The sequence below is a fragment of the Lolium perenne genome, chromosome 7 (assembly GCF_019359855.2).
Source record: "Lolium perenne isolate Kyuss_39 chromosome 7, Kyuss_2.0, whole genome shotgun sequence".
In the NCBI taxonomy this organism is placed as follows: domain Eukaryota; kingdom Viridiplantae; phylum Streptophyta; class Magnoliopsida; order Poales; family Poaceae; genus Lolium; species Lolium perenne.
In genome coordinates, this window is record NC_067250.2 from 253,606,922 (window position 1) to 253,628,443 (window position 21,522).

At 47.4% G+C, this 21,522-nt stretch overlaps 1 long non-coding RNA gene across 1 annotated transcript; it reads left to right on the forward strand.

The window, feature by feature from the left end:
• Window positions 1-17,307: 17,307 nt before the first annotated feature.
• Window positions 17,308-18,349, forward strand: LOC127313382 (uncharacterized). The gene is made up of 2 exons (XR_007858953.1): window positions 17,308-17,858; window positions 18,017-18,349. It is a non-coding gene; the product is annotated as an uncharacterized lncRNA (long non-coding RNA).
• Window positions 18,350-21,522: the final 3,173 nt, after the last annotated feature.

Sequence of the window (21,522 nt, forward strand, 5' to 3'; positions counted from 1 at the left end):
GAACCCACTATCGAGCATAAGTACTCCGGCTTGGAGTTACAAGCATCTACTTGGCCAGAGCATCTAGTAGTAACGGAACGCATGCAAGATCATAAACAACACATAAGCATAACTTTGATAATCAACATAACAAGTATTCTCTATTCATCGGATCCCAACAAACGCAACATATAGAATTACAGATAGATGATCTTGATCATGTTAGGCAGCTCACAAGATCCGACAATGATAGCACAATGGGGAGAAGACAACCATCTAGCTACTGCTATGGACCCATAGTCCAGGGGTAGACTACTCACACATCACACCGGAGGCGACCATGGCGGCGTAGAGTCCTCCGGGAGATGATTCCCCTCTCCGGCAGGGTGCCGGAGGCGATCTCCTGGATCCCCCGAGATGGGATCGGCGGCGGCGGCGTCTCTGGAAGGTTTTCCGTATCGTGGTTCTCGATCTTGGGGTTTCGTCACGGAGGCTATTTGTAGGCGGAAGGGCGAGTCGGGGCCGGGCAGGGGGCCACACCATAGGGCGGCGCGGGCCCCCCCTGGGCCGCGCCGCCTTGTGGTGTCGCCACCTCGTGGCCCCACTTCGTGTGTTCTTCGGTCTTCTGGAAGCTCCGTGGAAAAATAGGCCCCTGGGCTTTGATTTCGTCCAATTCCGAGAATATTTCCTTACTAGGATTTCTGAAACCAAAAACAGCAGAAACAAACAGCGGCACTTCGGCATCTTGTTAATAGGTTAGTTCCAGAAAATGCACGAATATGACATAAAGTGTGCATAAAACATGTAGATAACATCAATAATGTGGCATGGAACATAAGAAATTATCGATACGTCGGAGACGTATCAGGCCACCATTTCAACGGATGGGATCTCAAAGATTGTCGACATGGGTGCTTATTCTTTGAGCACTTGGATAAGAAATGCTTCATCATTTGGGACCCCATCATTCAGGGCTTCTCCGAAATTAGGGTGTCACAATAGTTCTTCGATGCAAAGATTGTGCGCCGCTACTGGGCGACGGGGCGAACCACGTGCACGACCAATGCGTCTGGAGCCCGGTTAAAGTTGTCTTGGCTGGCACCTATAGGGAAGACGATAAGGGTTTTTTCATCGCAAGTGTCTTCTCAAGTGGTGAATGGCATGATGTCCCAACAATATTTGGGCCATCCTATGTGGCTTGTCAAGCTCTACATGATGCCAGTATACTTTTTGGTAGCATCATTCATTGGTTGTCTTAGTTAGGGAACAATGAAATTCATTTTGATCTGGTTACACAAAGCCTAACTCTCGTTCAGTGTGAGAGGCCTGCCGGTGCTCCGAGTCTTCGTCACATCCATTCGGACTCTGGCGATGTTGGTGTAGGGATTCGTAGCATAGAAAACAAAAAATTTCCTACCGCAAGAACGAATAACAAGCCAAGATCTAATCTAGTAGATGGTAGCAACGAGGTGAAGATCATCATACCCTTGAAGATCGCTAAGCGTTAACGAGATTAGATCTCGTGGTTGATGTAGTCGATCACTTGCCGCTTGCAAAAGCGCGTAGAAGATCTTGACGGTGCCACAGTCGGGCAGCACCTCCGTACTCGGTCACACGTTCGGTGTTGATGACGATGTCCTTCTCCCCGTTCCAGCGGGCAGCGGATGTAGTAGATCCTCCTCGGAATCCTGACAGCATGACGGCATGGTGGCGGTGGTGGTGGAGATCTCCGGCAGGGCTTTGCCTAAGCACCGCGGGAGTATTGGGAGGAGGGGGGCGGCTAGGGTTTGGGGAGAGGGGGCACTTGGGGGGGGGGCGGCCTTGGGTGCCCTGGGTGGTGCAGCTCTTGTGGTGGTCGGCCCCCTCCCTCTCTCCCTCATTATATAGGTGGAACCCCAAGGGTTTGCCCAAAGATTCGAATAAGACCCCAATTCAAAACTTTCCATATGGGCGAAACCTAGGGGAAGTGGGACTCCTCCCTTTCCTTCTCCCTATGGCCGGCCAAGGAGGTGGAGTCCACCATGGACTCCACCTTCCCTCTTAGTTGGCTGGTTAGGGTTGGTGGAGTCCTTCCGGGACTCCACCTTCCATGGTGATTTCTTCCGGAAGGTTCTAGAACATTCTAGCGCCTTCCATAAATGCACCGGATCATTTCCAAACTTGGAAAGTGACTTCCTATATATGAATCTTATTCTCCGGACCATTCCGGAACTCCTCGTGATGTCCTGGATCCCATCCGAGACTCCGAACAACATTCGAACTCCATTCCATACTCCATATCTACTTAAAACGATATCAAACCTTAAGTGTGTCACCCTACGGTTCGTGAACTATGCAGACATGGTCGAGACACCTCTCCGACCAATAACCAATAGCGGGATCTGGAGATCCATAATGGCTCCCACACATTCAACGATAACTCAGTGATCGATTGAACCATTTACATACGATACCGATTTCCTTTGTTACGCGATACTTTACTTGTCCGAGGTTCGATCATCGGTATCTCCATACCTAGTTCAACCTCGTTACTGACAAGTACTCTTTACTCGTACCGTGGTATGTCATCTCTTGTGGACTAGTCACATGCTTGCAAGCTAATCAGACGACATTCCACCGAGAGGGCCCAGAGTATATCTATCCGTCATCGGGATGGACAAATCCCACTCTTGATCCATATGCCTCAACTCACACTTTCCGAATACTTAATCACATCTTTATAACCACCCATTTACGCAATGGCGTTTGATGTAATCAAATCATCCTTCCGGTGTAAGTGATTTACATGATCTCATTATCGAAGGACTTAGGTAACTATGTACCGAAAGCTTATAGCAAGTTGAACTTAATGACTTGATCTTATGCTACGCTCATTTGGGTGTGTCCATTATATCATTCAACCAATGACATAACCTTGTTATTAATAACATCCAATGTTCATGATCACGAAACCATGATCATCTATTAATCAACAAGCTAGTTATACAAGAGGCTTACTAGGGACTCCTTGTTGTTTACAGAACACACATGTATCAATGTTTCGGTTAATACAATTATAGCATGGTATGCAAACATTTATCATAAACACAAAGATATATTATAATAACCACTTTATTATTGCCTCTTGGGCATATCTCCAACAGTTGGGTTGGCCACGTTGTATTCCAGCGAGCGCAGGGCAAGTGCCCCTCCGCTTGCAAACGTGGGAGAAGATGGACGGCTACCATTCTGATGTTACCAGATGGGTGTGTGTAAATACTGTTCAACTGGATACAATAATTCCTAGGTCGCCGATTAATAAGTTGTCATCCATAGAATGGTACGCTGAAAATGATGGTTCATTTTTTCTTCGGATTGCCAAGCAGATCTACATGCTTCAGCTATAGCACTGCCTATAGCTTTTCCTGCATGGCAACTTGGCAAGACGGCCCGAGACTCGGGTCGTCGCTGAGTTGAGTCAACGGCTCAGCCATTTCTCTCTTGCCGTTCGTGCAGACCCTAGTTGTCACCACTCACTCAGTCGCCAGCCTTGACTAACCAGAGAAATTTGAGCAATCGCGCAGTGTAGCCCTCAAACTGAGTGCCCTCGACAGCAAAATGCACTAGCTAGTGCCGCAGCTCCAAAAGCTTGATCTCTCGAGTTCGAAAATGCTCGAGAAAATGTATATGGACATTTTGGGGCGAAGATGATATTTTTCTTTCCAACTCGGATTGACGTCTATAAATACGCGGACTTCAGCGCGCAGCAGGATATGCACAGCTCGAAGCCTCGAACTAGTGACAACTCACCACACACTACACAGCTAGTAACCCAGCCAAAGTAAGCGCGGACGATGGCGTCCTTCACTAGAGCTGCCCGTTTCATGGTGCTTGTGACGTCCCGGAACCGGTACCATGAGGATTCCAGCGATCCCGCCAAAATCCGCACGATATCGATTCTGAGACGCCCTCCGACACGACGTGCGTGACGAATCACACACGTGATGCCAGAGGAATTAACACGAGCGGTAACATTACAACAGGATTACAATAGAGCCCACAAGAAACATATATTACAACAACGACTCCAACGAGTCAAGATACAAATATACAATACAAAGATCCAAATCATACAGAAGATCAAATACGTCCGAGTACGGACAAGATACAAATTGGACTAAGAGTCCTGAAGATAACCAGTGGCGTCCATAACCCTGCCCAGGCCAAGCCGGAAGGGTAACCTTGCTAACGTCGTCATCTTGTACCTGTCGAAGTCGGGCTATCGGTTGCCGACAAAAGGGAGAAAACAGAAGAGAAAGAGAAAAGGCGAGAGTAAGTACCAAGGAACGAACTCCGGCACGTACTTAGCGAGACTAGAAATGGCTATGCTCGCCGGGCGAATATATATATATATCGCCTGGGGCTATATGGTAGGTTTAGCGGCAGCAAAACTATAACCAATAGAGATACGCTACAACATCCGTCTACTCAGATAAGATAAGAGAGCGCACAAGGTAACAGATAAATACTACACAAACATAACCCAGCCAAATACACATATCCCCTTCAACAATTGCGAAGAGGCAATGTAAAAGGCACTCAACGGTGGACAAGTTTTATTAGGTATCGGTTGTGGTAATGCTATATTACTATGCAAGTTATTAGCAAATTATTAGCAACAAGATGACAGTGTAAGTTGTTCTATGATCAAGCTATACAATTCCAAGTCGTCCATAACCGCGGACACGGCTTATCAATAAGATGTACACCCTGCAGGGGTTGCCCAAATGTAACCATACGCATGCTCGACCCGCTTCTTACAGGCGATGTCTCACAACAAGACCGTTCCCAGTTCAACAAGAAAGTCTAGGGGGGCCACCCGACTAAGCTACCCATGACGAAGTCCGGCCGTACTCCGAGACGGACTCAGGGTTTGCGCCGGCGGCTAGGCGTGCAAACCACACGCTTCGCTAAACGCCCCGCAAGGTACAGTACAGAATATAAACACCCGAAGGCAACAGGAAGTAAACACCCGAAGGCAACAGTAAGTAAAGCATGGCATACATGGCATAGGCAAATAAAACCAAGGTTGTGGCCCCCTTTTCAACTGACTTGAGAAAAGGTAATGGGTGAGGGGGGGTCCCAATAATCGTCCCCACGCATGGGTAGAGCGCTCAATCTCGGAACAGATAACAAGAACTCGGGTCCTAGGGGACATTAGCGAGTCAAAGTTCCGATGCTTTCGCAAAGGGGCTCACAGATGCCTCTGCTTACAATTTTAGTTGTTAACAATTAAATAGAGCATGTGTATCTACAACAACTGATATAGCATGTGATAACCTCCCAACAACCCAACATATCCCGATAACAGATCGAGATAAACAACAAAGCCTAAACACGCCTACGACTCGCAAGGCTCAAACATCAAGCAACGGCTATGGGTAGGGAATGATACATATAGGATTATTATGGTAACAAGTGGAATAGGACACGTGACTCGATAAAGAATCGCAACATAAGGATAGCAGTGCGAGGGAGAGAGTAAAATAGGTGAATAGAGAGGGCTCGCCTGTTAGAGCTTGCCGAAGAACATCCGGAGAACTTGGCGTATCTCACCGCACCACTTCATGATCCTATCCGGGAAGAAGCAAATGCTGGACAAACAACGTATGCAAGTCTTACTACTACGGATAAGAACCGGCATGATGAAGATGATATGCATGACATGGCAAATATGATGCGATGCAACTTTCCCAATTTAAGCGGAGTCGGAACCCCGGACAAACAATTATTAGATTCGAGGTTGCATTATCTACCGACAAAGTTAAGTGTTGGTTAACATGGCAAGCATGGCAGGGGTACGCTACTTCAGGTTTAAATGGAACCGGGACAACAAATAATTATATCCCACATATTCCATATGTTCCATATTAGGTGATAATGCAAACTATCACGAGATGGTATGAAGCATGATGCAACAACAGATATGGATGGCATATTAATGTTCCTCTCATTTTTCTGATCAAAAACCATATATAACACTTTTCATTTTGAGTTACAGATTAAAAGTTATTAACAAATTAGGGTTTTGTTATATTAAAAAAGATAAACAGATTTATTTTTTAATGGGAAGGACCCAGAAACAATTTTTGAAAAGGGGGAAGGACCCCGGGTTGGTTTTGCATAGTTGCAGGGGGTTTTCATGAAAGCTGACAGGTGGGGGGCTGCGGGTTGAGGAATCCACAAGCTCAGGGGGCTATGTGCAAGATATTTCAGATCTGGGGGGGAGAAACGTTTCTCACCGTGGCGGTTTGACCCGCGGACAATGACGGGTGGGGCCCGGATGCCGACGTGGATGACACCGTGGCGAAGCTTGCACGCACGCCCGGCAGGTGCTCGACGCAGGGCATGCCGCTCGCGTCGCAGAGGTAGGCGGTCACCGCGGCGAGGTTGGCATGGGGCGTGCGGCCGATTGAGGGTGACCCAGGAAGCGAAGAAGGGGGCGCCAGGTTCACCTCGCCGGCGCGGGTCAGGGGAAAGGCGGCGCCGTCTCCAGGAGATCGTCGGAGCGGCGAGGCGACGGTGACCTGCGGCATCGGCGTCGGCAAGAGGTGAAGAGGAGGTTTCCCGGAAGCAAAACGAGGGGAGAGGAGGTCCAGGAGGTTCACACGCGTACCAGAAAGACGTTGGAGAGGTCAGAGGGAGAAGGGGAAGCTCGCAGCGGCCGAATTCGTCGCCGGAGCTCGCAGACGCCGGGTAGAAATTGGGAGCGGATGAGGCCTCCGGGCTCAATTGCTTGCACGAGGTGAACAAGGACTCCGCCGTGGAGCTGCTGGTGGCCTTGGATGTGCGAGGGGGTGGCAAGAACGTCGGGACGCCGACGAGGCTGACGGTGGCGCTCTGTTGGTTCACAGAGAAAGGAGAAGGGGAGGGGAAAAAGAGGGTGGCGGCGGCAAGGAGGGAGAGAGGGGGGAGCGCTAGGGTTCGGGCAGAGAGGATAAGAAGGAGGGGGCAGGTGAGATGCGGTGGTGGCCGTGGGTGCGCAGTGACGGGAGAGCTCACGCCTCTCTCGTGCTCTCCTCTGGAGGTGACGACAAAGGAGAAAAGAAGATGCGAAGGGGTACGTGGGCTCGGGCCAAGGAGAAAGGGGAGGGAGAGATTGGGCCGGCGGATTGGGCTGCTGCGGCCAGAGAAAGGAAGGTGAGGGGAGGGAGAAGATAGAGAGAGGCTGGGCCAAAAGAGAGGGAGAGGCCCAGGGGGTTAGGGGTTTTCTGTTTTTATTTTCTTTTTCTGTTTTCCTTTTTCTCTTTTTATTTAAAACTGTTTTGAAATTGAATTTGAATCAAGGTGAGGATGAGATTGAAAAGTAGTTTTTCAACATAGTTATTTATTTGTAATCAAAACAAAGCACATTTTTAAACCAATTTAATTGTTGAAAAGGCTCAATTATAAAATAGGAAAAAGAGAGAGAAGGTTAGGGTTTTTTATTATTATTGGAAAAAGATAAGGAAGAAAAGGGTTTTTAAAATAAACATATGAGAGGGAAAAACAACAAGCTAGGGTTTAGAAAATAATTTTATTTGTTGAAAACATGGTTGCTGTGATGCATATGCCATGATGATGCACAAAATAAAAGAACAAGCAAGAATCTATAGGGGTGCTACCCTGGGCCGTTACAAACGACACCACTAACAAGGGATCGCGCCCCGAGATCCCACGTCCATGTACGGGGGAAGAGAGGTGAACTATCGGATCTTCTGGCGAAGTGTCGAGCTCCTCGACACCACTAACAAGAAGTCTTGCTCCAGCTTGATCGGCGACACCACCAACAAGAAGTCGTTGTTCCGCTGTCGATGATGCGCTTCAGTTGAGATCCTCCGAAGATCGAACCTATTAGGATAAGGCAAAGATCGTCCAACCCACGTCGGAACCTAAGACTCGGAAAAACTCAGGTAAGAGAGAAGACACAAAACTCGCAAAGGTAAGAGGAGAAAGAATACAGGTAAGAAGAAAATCAGAGCTAGTCAGATCTATCCAACGAGTTTTAGAAAATAGTTTTGACACTAGACACAACACCGTCCGTTGGCAAGGTTATCCTACAGGCTGGACTAGTGGGGTACCGTCAACCTGAGGCTCTGATACCAAATTGTGACGCCCCGGAACCGGTACCATGAGGATTCCAGCGATCCCGCCAAAATCCGCACGATATCGATTCTGAGACGCCCTCCGACACGACGTGCGTGACGAATCACACACGTGATGCCAGAGGAATTAACACGAGCGGTAACATTACAACAGGATTACAATAGAGCCCACAAGAAACATATATTACAACAACGACTCCAACGAGTCAAGATACAAATATACAATACAAAGATCCAAATCATACAGAAGATCAAATACGTCCGAGTACGGACAAGATACAAATTGGACTAAGAGTCCTGAAGATAACCAGTGGTGTCCATAACCCTGCCCATGCCAAGCCGGAAGGGTAACCTTGCTAATGTCGTCATCTTGTACCTGTCGAAGTCGGGCCATCGGTTGCCGACAAAAGGGAGGAAACAGAAGAGAAAGAGAAAAGGCGAGAGTAAGTACCAAGGAACGAACTCCGGCACGTACTTAGCGAGACTAGAAATGGCTATGCTCGCCAGGTGAATATATATATATCGCCTGGGGCTATATGGTAGGTTTAGCGGCAGCAAAACTATAACCAATAGAGACACGCTACAACATCCGTCTACTCAGATAAGATAAGAGAGCGCACAAGGTAACAGATAAATACTACACAAACATAACCCAGCCAAATACGCATATCCCCTTCAACAATTGCGAAGAGGCAATGTAAAAGGCACTCAATGGTGGACAAGTTTTATTAGGTATCGGTTGTGGTAATGCTATATTACTACGCAAGTTATTAGCAAATTATTAGCAACAAGATGACAGTGTAAGTTGTTCTATGATCAATCTATACAATTCCAAGTCGTCCATAACCGTGGACACGGCTTATCGATAAGATGTACACCCTGCAGGGGTTGCCCAAATGTAACCATACGCATGCTCGACCCGCTTCTTACAGGCGATGTCTCACAACAAGACCGTTCCTAGTTCAACAAGAAAGTCTAGGGGGGCCACCCGACTAAGCTACCCGTGACGAAGTCCGGCCGTACTCCGAGACGGACTCAGGGTTTGCGCCGGCGGCTAGGCGTGCAAACCACACACTTCGCTAAACGTCCCGCAAGGTACAGTACAGAATATAAACACCCGAAGGCAACAGGAAGTAAACACCCGAAGGCAACAGTAAGTAAAGCATGGCATACATGGCATAGGCAAATAAAACCAAGGTTGTGGCCCCCTTTTCAACTGACTTGAGAAAAGGTAATGGGTGAGGGGGGGTCCCAATAATCGTTCCCACGCATGGGTAGAGCGCTCAATCTCGGAACAGATAACAAGAACTCGGGTCCTAGGGGACATTAGCGAGTCAAAGTTCCGATGCTTTCGCAAAGGGGCTCACAGATGCCTCTGCTTACAATTTTAGTTGTTAACAATTAAATAGAGCATGTGTATCTACAACAACTGATATAGCATGTGATAACCTCCCAACAACCCAACATATCCCGATAACAGATCGAGATAAACAACAAAGCCTAAACACGCCTACGACTCGCAAGGCTCAAACATCAAGCAACGGCTATGGGTAGGGAATGATACATATAGGATTATTATGGTAACAAGTGGAATAGGACACGTGACTCGATAAAGAATCGCAACATAAGGATAGCAGTGCGAGGGAGAGAGTAAAATAGGTGAAGAGAGAGGGCTCGCCTGTTAGAGCTTGCCGAAGAACATCCGGAGAACTTGGCGTATCTCACCGCACCACTTCGTGATCCTATCCGGGAAGAAGCAAATGCTGGACAAACAACGTATGCAAGTCTTACTACTACGGATAAGAACCGGCATGATGAAGATGATATGCATGACATGGCAAATATGATGCGATGCAACTTTCCCAATTTAAGCGGAGTCGGAACCCCGGACAAACAATTATTAGATTCGAGGTTGCATTATCTACCGACAAAGTTAAGTGTTGGTTAACATGGCAAGCATGGCAGGGGTACGCTACTTCAGGTTTAAATGGAACCGGGACAACAAATAATTATATCCCACATATTCCATATGTTCCATATTAGGTGATAATGCAAACTATCACGAGATGGTATGAAGCATGATGCAACAGCAGATATGGATGGCATATTAATGTTCCTCTCATTTTTCTGATCAAAAACCATATATAACACTTTTCATTTTGAGTTACAGATTAAAAGTTATTAACAAATTAGGGTTTTGTTATTTTAAAATAGATAAACAGATTTATTTTTTAATGGGAAGGACCCAGAAACAATTTTTGAAAAGGGGGAAGGACCCCGGGTTGGTTTTGCATAGTTGCAGGGGGTTTTCGTGAAAGCTGACAGGTGGGGGGCTGCGGGTTGAGGAATCCACAAGCTCAGGGGGCTATGTGCAAGATTTTTCAGATCAGGGGGGGGAGAAACGTTTCTCACCGTGGCGGTTTGACCCGCGGACAATGATGGGTGGGGCCCGGATGCCGACGTGGATGACATCGTGGCGAAGCTTGCGCGCACGCCCGGCAGGTGCTCGACGCAGGGCATGCCGCTCGCGTCGCAGAGGTAGGCGGTCACCGCGGCGAGGTTGGCATGGGGCGTGCGGCCGATTGAGGGCGACCCAGGAAGCGAAGAAGGGGGCGCCGGGTTCACCTCGCCGGCGCGGGTCAGGGGAAAGGCGGCGCCGTCTCCAGGAGATCGTCGGAGCGGCGAGGCGACGGTGACCTGCGGCATCGGCGTCGGCAAGAGGTGAAGAGGAGGTTTCCCGGAAGCAAAACGAGGGGAGAGGAGGTCCAGGAGGTTCACACGCGTACCAGAAAGACGTTGGAGAGGTCGGAGGGAGAAGGGGAAGCTCGCAGCGGCCGAATTCATCGCCGGAGCTCGCAGACGCCGGGTAGAAATTGGGAGCGGATGAGGCCTCCGGGCTCAATTGCTTGCACGAGGTGAACAAGGACTCCGCCGTGGAGCTGCTGGTGGCCTTGGATGTGCGAGGGGGTGGCGAGAACGTCGGGACGCCGACGAGGCCGACGGTGGCGCTCGGTTGGTTCACAGAGAAAGGAGAAGGGGAGGGGAAAAAGAGGGTGGCGGCGGCAAGGAGGGAGAGAGGGGGGAGCGCTAGGGTTCGGGCAGAGAGGATAAGAAGGAGGGGGCAGGTGAGATGCGGTGGTGGCCGTGGGTGCGCAGTGACGGGAGAGCTCACGCATCTATCGTGCTCTCCTCTGGAGGTGACGACAAAGGAGAAAAGAAGATGCGAAGGGGTACGTGGGCTCGGGCCAAGGAGAAAGGGGAGGGAGAGATTGGGCCGACGGATTGGGCTGCTGCGGCCAGAGAAAGGAAGGTGAGGGGAGGGAGAAGATAGAGAGAGGCTGGGCCAAAAGAGAGGGAGAGGCCCAGGGGGTTAGGGGTTTTCTGTTTTTATTTTCTTTTTCTGTTTTCCTTTTTCTCCTTTTATTTAAAACTGTTTTGAAATTGAATTTAAATCAAGGTGAGGATGAGATTCAAAAGTAGTTTTTCAACATAGTTATTTATTTGTAATCAAAACAAAGCACATTTTTAAACCAATTTAATTGTTGAAAAGGCTCAATTATAAAATAGGAAAAAGAGAGAGAAGGTTGGTTTTTTATTATTATTGGAAAAAGATAAGGAAGAAAGGGGTTTTTAAAATAAACATATGAGAGGGAAAAACAACAAGCTAGGGTTTAGAAAATAATTTTATTTGTTGAAAACATGGTTGCTGTGATGCATATGCCATGATGATGCACAAAATAAAAGAACAAGCAAGAATCTATAGGGGTGCTGCCCTGGGCCGTTACAGTGCTCCTCCAGATCGCGCTGTTCGTCGTCTCCGTGGTGATCGCGAGCAGCTCCGTCTGCCTGGGAGCCGTCCAGCAGAATATCGGACGTCAGTGCTTCCAAACTGTTCATTTCATCCTCTTCATGGCCAAGCATCTCCTCCTATATTCTAGCGTTCTAAGATCTTGTTACTTATGACTGAATATCCATGGAAAATGCTTGCGTTTTCCTTGCAGGTGGTGCGTTCGATCCTAACCGCCCCGCGGTGTGCCCCCGTGGACGTCCCTGCGGGCGCTACCCTGGCGGTCCGTATATCCCCTACCCCGGCCGTCCTTATTATCCACCCTACCGCAGAGGAGCTCCTCCCCCGAACGATGGGGGGATTGGACGACCTTGATAATGATGCATGCCTTGCACTAGCAGTACAAGTTACTGCCACGGCCTTACTTAACCGTTACTGATATCGTATATCGTGTACTTCCGCTTAGTACACCGAATAAGAATTGCATGTATAGCCGTGATATGAATATAAAAGTTCGATTCAGAGAAAATAAAGATGGACAGTGAGCTGAGCACAGTGTGTTTAAGTATTGCTAGCTATCAGATTCAGTCTAATATGAGTCCCCTGTTGCCCCTACATTGGAGACTACCAAGAGACCACACACACGCAACAACAACTAAGCAACGACGAGATGTAGAGGAGCCTAATCTTTAACAAGATACCTCCCATGAGGAATACGGCTCGCATCATCATATGCGTATTCTACCATTAAGGTAAAATCTTGGATTTTAATCTAGGCAACATCTATAGCCTAGGAACAAATCATCGCAAGAAATTATAAAAAAGCAACGCTACAAAAAGTGGTTAAGCAACATTTTTTTATTGCAATTTGATTTACAGTAAAAATTGTCAATAATTTTAACAAAAACAGGAAACGATTACAACAGGAAACCATAGACTATTACAACAAAAATCCATATATTTGCAAAAAGTGCAAAGTGGTAAATTAACAATTAATTTCTACAGATTGAATTACAACAAAAATCACTAATTTTTTTTACAAAAGTTGCAAACTATTACAACAAAAATTCTACATGTTTGCAAAAAGTATAAAAATGGTCAAGCAACAATTAATTTTCTAAGATTAAATTACAACAAAAATCATCAGCTGTTTTTACAAAAGTCACAAATAATTACAACAAAAATCCATATGTTTTCCAAATATGCAAAAGTGGCCAGGCAATAATTAATTTTCTACAGATTGAATTACAATAAAAATCATCAACTCATTTCACATAAGTCAGAAGTTATTACAACAAAAATCCATATGTTTTCAAAATATGCAAAGTGGCGAAGCAACAATTAATTTTCTACAGATTAAATTACAAGAAAAACACCAACTATTTTTTATAGAAAGTCACAAATGATTACTACGTAAAAGTGGTGCACAAAGATGCGAGTATTTAGGTGTTCTTTGCATCGACTCCCGTGATAGAAAATGTGCATCGTCCGGACTTCATTGTGTTGGAGCATCGATCTCATCGGCGACGACTCAGGCTCTTCTGTACATCTCTCCAAAGTCTATAATAAACTAAAAAGAAGTATCACTCTGTTCCATAATATAATTCGTTTTAGCAAGTTTTGCTTAGAGCTCCGATCTGATTATATTGACGCGAGAGTGTACATGTAGTAGCTCAGTTACATACTGACGCCCTCTTCGATTAAACACGTACATAGGTAGTTGTATGGTAGATATGTGTGACACGTCGGTAATAAAAAAGATTGCATGCACTTTCTCAAAAAAAAAAAGATTGCATGCACATGTAGATAAAAAAGAATTCATGCAACCGAATAGTAATGGTAGAGGCCAACGAAACAAACAACTGCTTTGCATGCATGCCTAGCCGTACTGCTCATGCCATCATGCGCGTTATTTCAGCCGAAAAGGACCGAGCAAGTGGGGCTGCTTGAGCGTCAAAGGGTCAAAGCACAGGGTTGGGGACAGGAGGATCCACTCAAAAGAACGTGGGAGAGAGGGAGCACTGCATGCGCGAGCGAGTCCGGACGACCGATCGGCGCGCGGAATCGGTTGCCCGATCTCAAGCATTTCCCAATATTCAATTAGACCATCTCGATCCGGGGTGACCTAAATCAGAAGCTAAAACTGCAGCCTTCATCTGTGATAGATGAATGGTCGAAATCGAGTGCGCATCCGTTTGCCTCTAAGGTGTCTCCAGCGCCCCGACGCATAAATTGTTTTCTCCAATAAAAAGCCCATAATTTACATAATTGTAAAAATACATCAAAAAACTTAGAAATTTAAAAGGGCGAGCATTGGAATGCTAAAACCTAGCTACGGACTACTGCTCGTCGTCACCGATGAAGTCACTGAACTCCGGCATCTGCCATGGGAGCTGGTACGCCGACGGTGGAGGAGGGCTGGAGGAGGAAGGGGAACCTGCGGTGACTGCTGCTAGCCCGTCGGCGGAGCAGGAGGCTGTGGTGAAGGTGGCTACGGATCCCAGGCCGTCAAAGGAGCAGGAGACGACGCGTGTGGGTATGTGTCGGCGCGGCCAGAGGAGTCGTCGGCCTCCCCTGCGCCAGCAACGACTCGCGAAGCTGGATGGCGAGGTTGTCCAACATAGCGAGTTGGTCGAGCTCGCTATTAGCCACTGCGATGGCAATGACCTCCTCCTCTCTAATGTCCGGTTGTTGGGTCTCCGGAACCCACGCCGGGCCGCCGTCGTCGTGGTCGTTGTCTTCGCCTTGGACATGGCCATCGGACTCGGCCTCGTAAGACTGACTTAAGCGGTAGTTCCGACCTCGGTACCGCTCTGGTACCGGAGCTTTTCCAGAAGCGAATGCCACACGGCCGGTACCGCAAGCGGTATCGCCAGCGGTAGTACCGGTTCCGCGGGGGAAGCGGTAGTACCGACAAGGCGGTTCTAGCTGGCGTCTACCTGGTGTTGAGGGTACTACCGCTCCCAAGACCGGTACTATCGGTCATGCAGAAAACACATGCTAGATGGTTGTCCTGCCATTGAAGCCGCTGCGACACCGCCCTTAAAAAGGCTCGGATGTCACCTCGACTTCATTGCCCTGCCATTGAAGCCGCTGCGACGCCGCCCACCAGCGCACGCATGCGCATGGAAGGCGAGGCGCGCCATTAACGCGACGCAAAAAGTTGCAACGCCGCGCTGAAGACGAAGCATATGTGTCGCTGACAGGCGGGCCCGTCCACCCAGACGCATTCGCGGAGCATCTTTTGGGACGCGTTTGCGTCTGGCGGACAGATCGGACACTACGGGTCCGTTTACGTCGCCTCGTTGGAGATGCTCTTAGCACATAGTATGAGATTCTTAGCACATAGTATGAGATTCTCATTGTGGCGCTAAATTTTGCTCTTCGTCCATGCCGGACTAATATATCCCAATCGCGGCAAGAACAAGTTAAATTGCTTCAGATCGAGATTTAGGAACCATAAGAGGATTTAGGAACCATAAGAAGACGCTCAGCAGTACTGCGGGTTTGAGTTTCGGCTGAACTTAGCCACTGGGGAGGGAAGGGGAATTAACTAGCACTAGGTGGTATCGTACACACATCGGCCAGGAGTTGTCGTGTGTCAAGCATTTCCGTATTGATAAAGAGGCTCTATTCCGAAGTCAAAAAACCAATTGGCCTGCAAAAATAAAAAACTGTTATGTTCTCTTTTGTAATTTAGAATAAACATAAACTAATTAGGTAGAAAAGGAGCGTGCTACTGTCCTCTGGCCTCTAGGCTAGAAGCCCGGCAAAGCCCCGTCGATGGGCGTGATCGAAGAGATCGATGGAACAAGGCCCCCAAATTCTGGGGGCCCCCGAAATTCTGCAGCCCATTACTCATTTCCTCTGGTGTTTTCTCGTGAGGCCCAAACCCAGCATGCCACGATAGATCAGTTGCGTTGGAAAACCAGTCAGGACTCACGATTAGTTCCCTATCGAGATGGTTTCGCTCTGTTTGACGATCGTGTTCCGCATCGCGCCGGCGTGAGCGTGCCCACCCCCTCCTGATCCGATACTTGCCTGCGTTATAAACTTGTCCTGGTCCTTGCCGGCCTGCTCCCGTCCCCACTTCGCCGATCAAGTTTAGCAAGCCCTGAAACTCACGCGTAAGGACAGTGGACAGAACAGCCGGATTGACTCTCAGCAACTTGCTGAAGCTTGAAGGTAAGATCGCTGCCTATTCAAGTACTAAATATCTAGTCATGATGCCATATTTTATTATTTTATTAATTTTTAAAACAAGATAAATCATGAGAAGAACAAAGTGCTAATCCGGTGCTGAAAAGAAGAAGAAAAGACAGAGATTAGATTTTTATTTCGATAAAGAGACAGAGATTAGATACATCAACTATGTCTCAAATCGGTGCTCTAGATAAATTTGTCATGGAAAAAGTCTCAAAAAAAATCTGAAAATTACAACAAGGATGATGCTTTTTGGTTGAGGTTCATTTATTACTTTAGTGTTATGTTTACTTCTTAAGAATGAATACTAAATATATATTTTTGAGCATTTTACGGAATAACGCAATATGAATTATATAATTATAAGTAAACATATGATTTTGTTTTACTAGTTACTAAATTTGATAAAAAATTGGCCCCATTTTATAAGTCGCACCGGGGCCCCCAAATCCTGGAGACAGCGGTAGTACCGGTTCCGCGGGGGAAGCGGTAGTACCGACAAGGCGGTTCTAGCTGGCGTCTACCTGGTGTTGAGGGTACTACCTTGAAAATTCATCATTTTGCCGAAAATACGCAGCGGGACATGGGTACTCATGAACCCTGTAACTTGCCGGCCTCCAAATTTAAGTTTCTTGCGCTTCAAAAATTTAAAAAAAAAAATTGCGGGTAGAGGATGCACCATCTCAGGCCACCATGCCCGCGCACACGCCCCGCAGCTCCCTCGTACCTCCTCGCGCTCCATCTCCTTCCAGATTCCTCGCTCCCTCCTTCAGGTTCTCTCTCCCGCATCTCCACCCACTCAACCGGGCTAAATGTTAAATCTTTTTCCCTTGATTTGGATCAGTCGGCGTACTTAGACGGTTGATCACCATGCGATCGCAACTCTCTGGCACCTCCTCCCGGTCCTTCCTCGCTCCCTCCACCGCTCCCTGCTCCCGGTCCTCTGCCCCGGCCCTCAATCCGCACATCCACCCCCGGTGGGAAATGGGTACTCATGAACTCTGTAACTTGACGGCCTCTAAATTTATGTTTCTAGCTCTCCAAAAATTCTAAAAAAAAAATTTGCGGGTAGAGGACACATGTATCTATGTGCGTGCTATTTTTTATACCCAAATTCAAAAGTATGTAACTTATGCAAAAATAATAAGTTTTAAATGAACAGTATAAAGGTGATCGGATAAATATGTAACTTACTATCGAAGTACCCATATCTAGAAAATTCTCTTTAATTTTGGTGAATACCGGCAAGTGGATATTTTCCTGAGTGGCAAGAGGACCAGAGAGGCGGAGACCCGATTAAGTTAACCCGGCAGTCGTCGTCGTCGCTTTGTTGGGTCGTCCCGTCCCGTCAACTGCTAGCTGCTTCGTTTCTCTTGCATGCATTTTGACTAACCGTGGAAAAATGAGTCATCACGTCTGCTCAGGAGCGATATTTCCAGTGACAAAATGTACGAATTCATAGAAGCTGCCAAAGCTTACAATCCTCAGGGAATGTCATTAGTATGGAATTTCAAGGGCCAACATGATTTTCTTTTTCCCGCTGGGATCGAGATGCATGTGTCTAGAAATACGGGGCCGTCCTTCAGCAAGCAGCAGCATATACACACCTCAAACTCACCAGGATACTAAGCCAGCTAAGCTGAGCTTGGATATGGGGTCCTTTGCTAAAGCTGCGCGTTTCCTGGTGCTCCTCCAGATCGCTATGTTCGTCGTCTCAGCCGTCATCATGAACAGCTCCGTCTGCCATGGAGCTCGCGACATCAGTGGTTAGTGCTTCGAAATTGCTCATGTCATCCTCTTTTCATCGTCGCAGTTTCCTTCTCCATCATGAAACATATATGGTCCTTATCCTAGCATTCTGAAATTCTGGCTTGAGAAGTTCTGACAAAATAATTAACCATGGATGCTCGCGTTTTCTCTCCAGGAGGAATCGGCTACCCTTCTTTGAACCCTAACCAATTAACCATCCTCCGTGCGCCAGGAAACCGTGCCCGTCGCCTGGTCAGCCCTACACCCGCGGACCCCCTCCCCCAAACAACGGAGGAATTGGACGGCCTTGATGCATCATGTCTCCCTCTAGCAGTGCAAGTTACTACCACGATCTTGCACTGAATCGGCAGCAATATTGTCTCGTGTACTTACGTTTTAAAACTTCAAATAAAACTGGATGCCTGGCCCTGATATCAATATGCATGGTTGTGCGAACATGAAACTTCGGTTCAGAATTAATAAAAGACATTGATGAGAGCGAACTGTATAGCTAAGTGTTGCTTCCTATTTGATTCAGTCTAGCAGCAACCGGAAGACTCTCATCGTGCTATTGTGTACTCTAGGCATGAAGGCTGCCGGCCGAATTAAGCTTTGATGTGAAATCAGTTGATGGATTTCTTTTGTGGTTGCAGTAGTTTGTTTATGTGTGTAACTATATGTATCAACTCATTTTTCGATAAAAATAAAATATTAATATCGCGAAGATACCAATTACATCCAGCTGCAACAAAGTCGTGCCCTAATGGCAATACGGATGCAACTATATGTATCAACTCATGACCTTAATTATTTGCAGTTAGGTCCCTCCTTTATATGTGAGGTTTGCATACCCTTGGTGAGTTCCATCCACCTGTTACAGAGATTCGTCAAGAGGCGAGACGCGAACCATAGCAGGCTAGAACTGGTGGCTCAATCCCATGTTCTACTCGTCTCTGATAGCCGCTTTGGTGAAGGAAATGAGGGGAACAACATATCAACCTATGGTGTGTAGTTACCCGCAAAAAAAACGTATGGTGTGTAGTTAACTCCCTCTGCTGTGAGGTTTGTGTGTTGCGACATGACCTACAAGGTCAGGGATCCAACCATACTGTGGCATGCCTAGAGGGTCACGGCATGGGGCCTCTTTTCCCCATATTGGACCTCCCAGTGACTCCGAGTATTTGTGGTTTTTGCCATTGAAAAGACATAAATAAGTATTTTTCCTCGAATTTCTTGATGTCTGGAAAGTCCTTCAAACACAAAAAAAAGATTTTTTGCCTCACATAATTAAATAGAAATTTGAAGATGTGTAATATCCAAAACAATTTGAGATATAGCCCATTAGTTTGGCCTCTCCCCAGTTAATTCAGTAATAAGAGAAGCACAACCATTTCTTACGTTGACAGGTGAGGGAAAATTAGAGAGGATGAACCGTACAGTCTCCAATCCTGCAATTGCTTCAGCACTTTTAGCATTTGGACAAAAGTGGATCAAGATCCGGATCAAAAGGATAAGCTCTCAGGCAAATATTCTAACTCCTTCATAGAAACTAGCATCACTTTTTTTTTTTTGCGTGGCCTTGCCCTGGTTTTGTCGAAAGAAATATGGATTCTTAAATGTTTTGTTTTGCATCAACTCTGCTCATAACCCTAAAATATTGTACATCAAGATGTAATTTTCCCCTTTAGAGTATTAACTACTCTCTCCGTCCCGGGAAAGTTGTTCGATGGGTAATTTTGCAAAAACATCCTCAAAAAATTCCGATAAACGCTCTAGTCCATCCATCTTCTTCCTCCCTCGCTTGCTCCGAGTTCGCTTCCCAGGCCACCATGCGTCGCCGCACCATCACAGGCCACCATGCCCGCGCCCACGCTGTGCAGTTCCCATGTGCCTCCTCTCACTCCATCTTCGGCCAAATTGATCTCGATCCCTCCTTCGGGTTTTCTCCTCCGCACCTCCATCCACTCAACTAGGCTAAATGTTAAATCTTTTTCCCTTGATTCGGATCGGTTGGCGTAATCCGATGGTTGACAACCATGCCATCCCAACTCACCCGCGCCTCCTTACGGTCCTCACTCGCTCCCTCCACCCGCTCCCTGATCCCGGTCCTCTGCCCTGGCCCTCCATCTGGGCATCCACTCCCCTGGAGGAAAATGGATGCTTTTGAGGTGGCGCAGTGGATCCTCCACCACGATTTCGCCTCGGAGCAGTGGCAGCGGTGAGATGATGAACCATCATGGCTGAGGAGGAGGATCTAGCTGCGGCGTACAATCCACGGGTAGTGGGCGTCCTCTCAACGCTCCTGAAGTGTGTCATGGAGCACAACGACACGGTGGTGGGGCCGGGGGTAATGCGTCGGCGTTCTGGGCGCGGTGAAGCCCGACATATCGGTGCTTCATGGCGGCGTACATCTACCTCGACCGCCTCCTTCGTCGTTGCCATGCACTCACTGTGGACTCTTATAGCGTGCACCTCCTGGACATCACCGTCGTGCTCGCCGCTGTCAAGTTCATCAATGAAATGTGAGTTCACCTACACTACACGCCATGGTCAGGATACAACCGCTAGTCTAGCTACTATGACGGTTATGACATTGCATATGATCGAGTTCTTATTTTTTTGAGGAAGTTGTCCTTTTCCTGGGTCGAGTTGGTTCTCTGTCTGATAATGCTTAGCTTAGATGGAAGAATTGGATCATAAACATGTATAATTTTTTAGATTAGGGTATGGAACGGTGTAGGGGATTCGTAGCAGAAAACAAAGAAAATTCTAACTAATGTTTCTCCGATTGCCCATGATCTATATAGCAGATGGTTTCGTTGACGTACCCTCATAGACCGAAAGCGGTTAAAGTTCTGCTAGAACGTGGTTTATGTACTCGTACTCGTCGTTGACCTCGGGGTCGTGTTCAATCTCCTTGCTTCGACGTCAAGTGCCGCACCTCGTAGGTTTTGCACACGTCACTAGTGGAAAACAGGGCTTTCGTGGAAGCCTTTTGTCGCGGGCTCGTCTGGAGCCGCGACAAATGGCCTGGCCACGTCGCCCCGAAACCCTTTGGAGCGCTCCGGGCCTTTTGTCGCGGCCTTTTGTCGCGGGTCGTACTACGACCCGCGACAAAAGGGGTCTGAGGCTTGGCGCCGCCTGCTGGCACCCCTTTTATCGCTGGTACGACCCGCGACAAAAGGGCCAGCCATATATATACACAGCCAGCCCAACCCCCACCTCCCCCACCTCCCTACATTTTTTTTTTTGGTGGTGAAAGGTGGAGAGGTTTATGCTAGCTCTTTTTTTCTTCTTGTGCACAAGAGGTGTTTGATGAAATGTTTGTGAGGATGCCACTTGATTTTATTTGATAAGATTTCTTCTCTTTTTGATCCTAAAAGGTTAGCAACTATTTTCTCGTATACATAGCCCGCACAATACTAATTTTAGCATGGCGATTGCATCTGACACATAATTGTACTTATGGTGCAGATGAGTCATCCATGGATGTACGGCAACCGATTCGCTCCCGCTTTCAGAGAGGGCGTGAAATCTTTCCTGCTGGTGGCCGAGGCCAACAAGTCGAAGGAAGGTTTTATGTTTTGTCCATGTCTGAAATGTAAGAATGAGAAGGATTACTCTTGCTCAAGAGACATTAAGAGCCACCTGGTTCGGTTCGGATTCATGTCCAGCTATAAT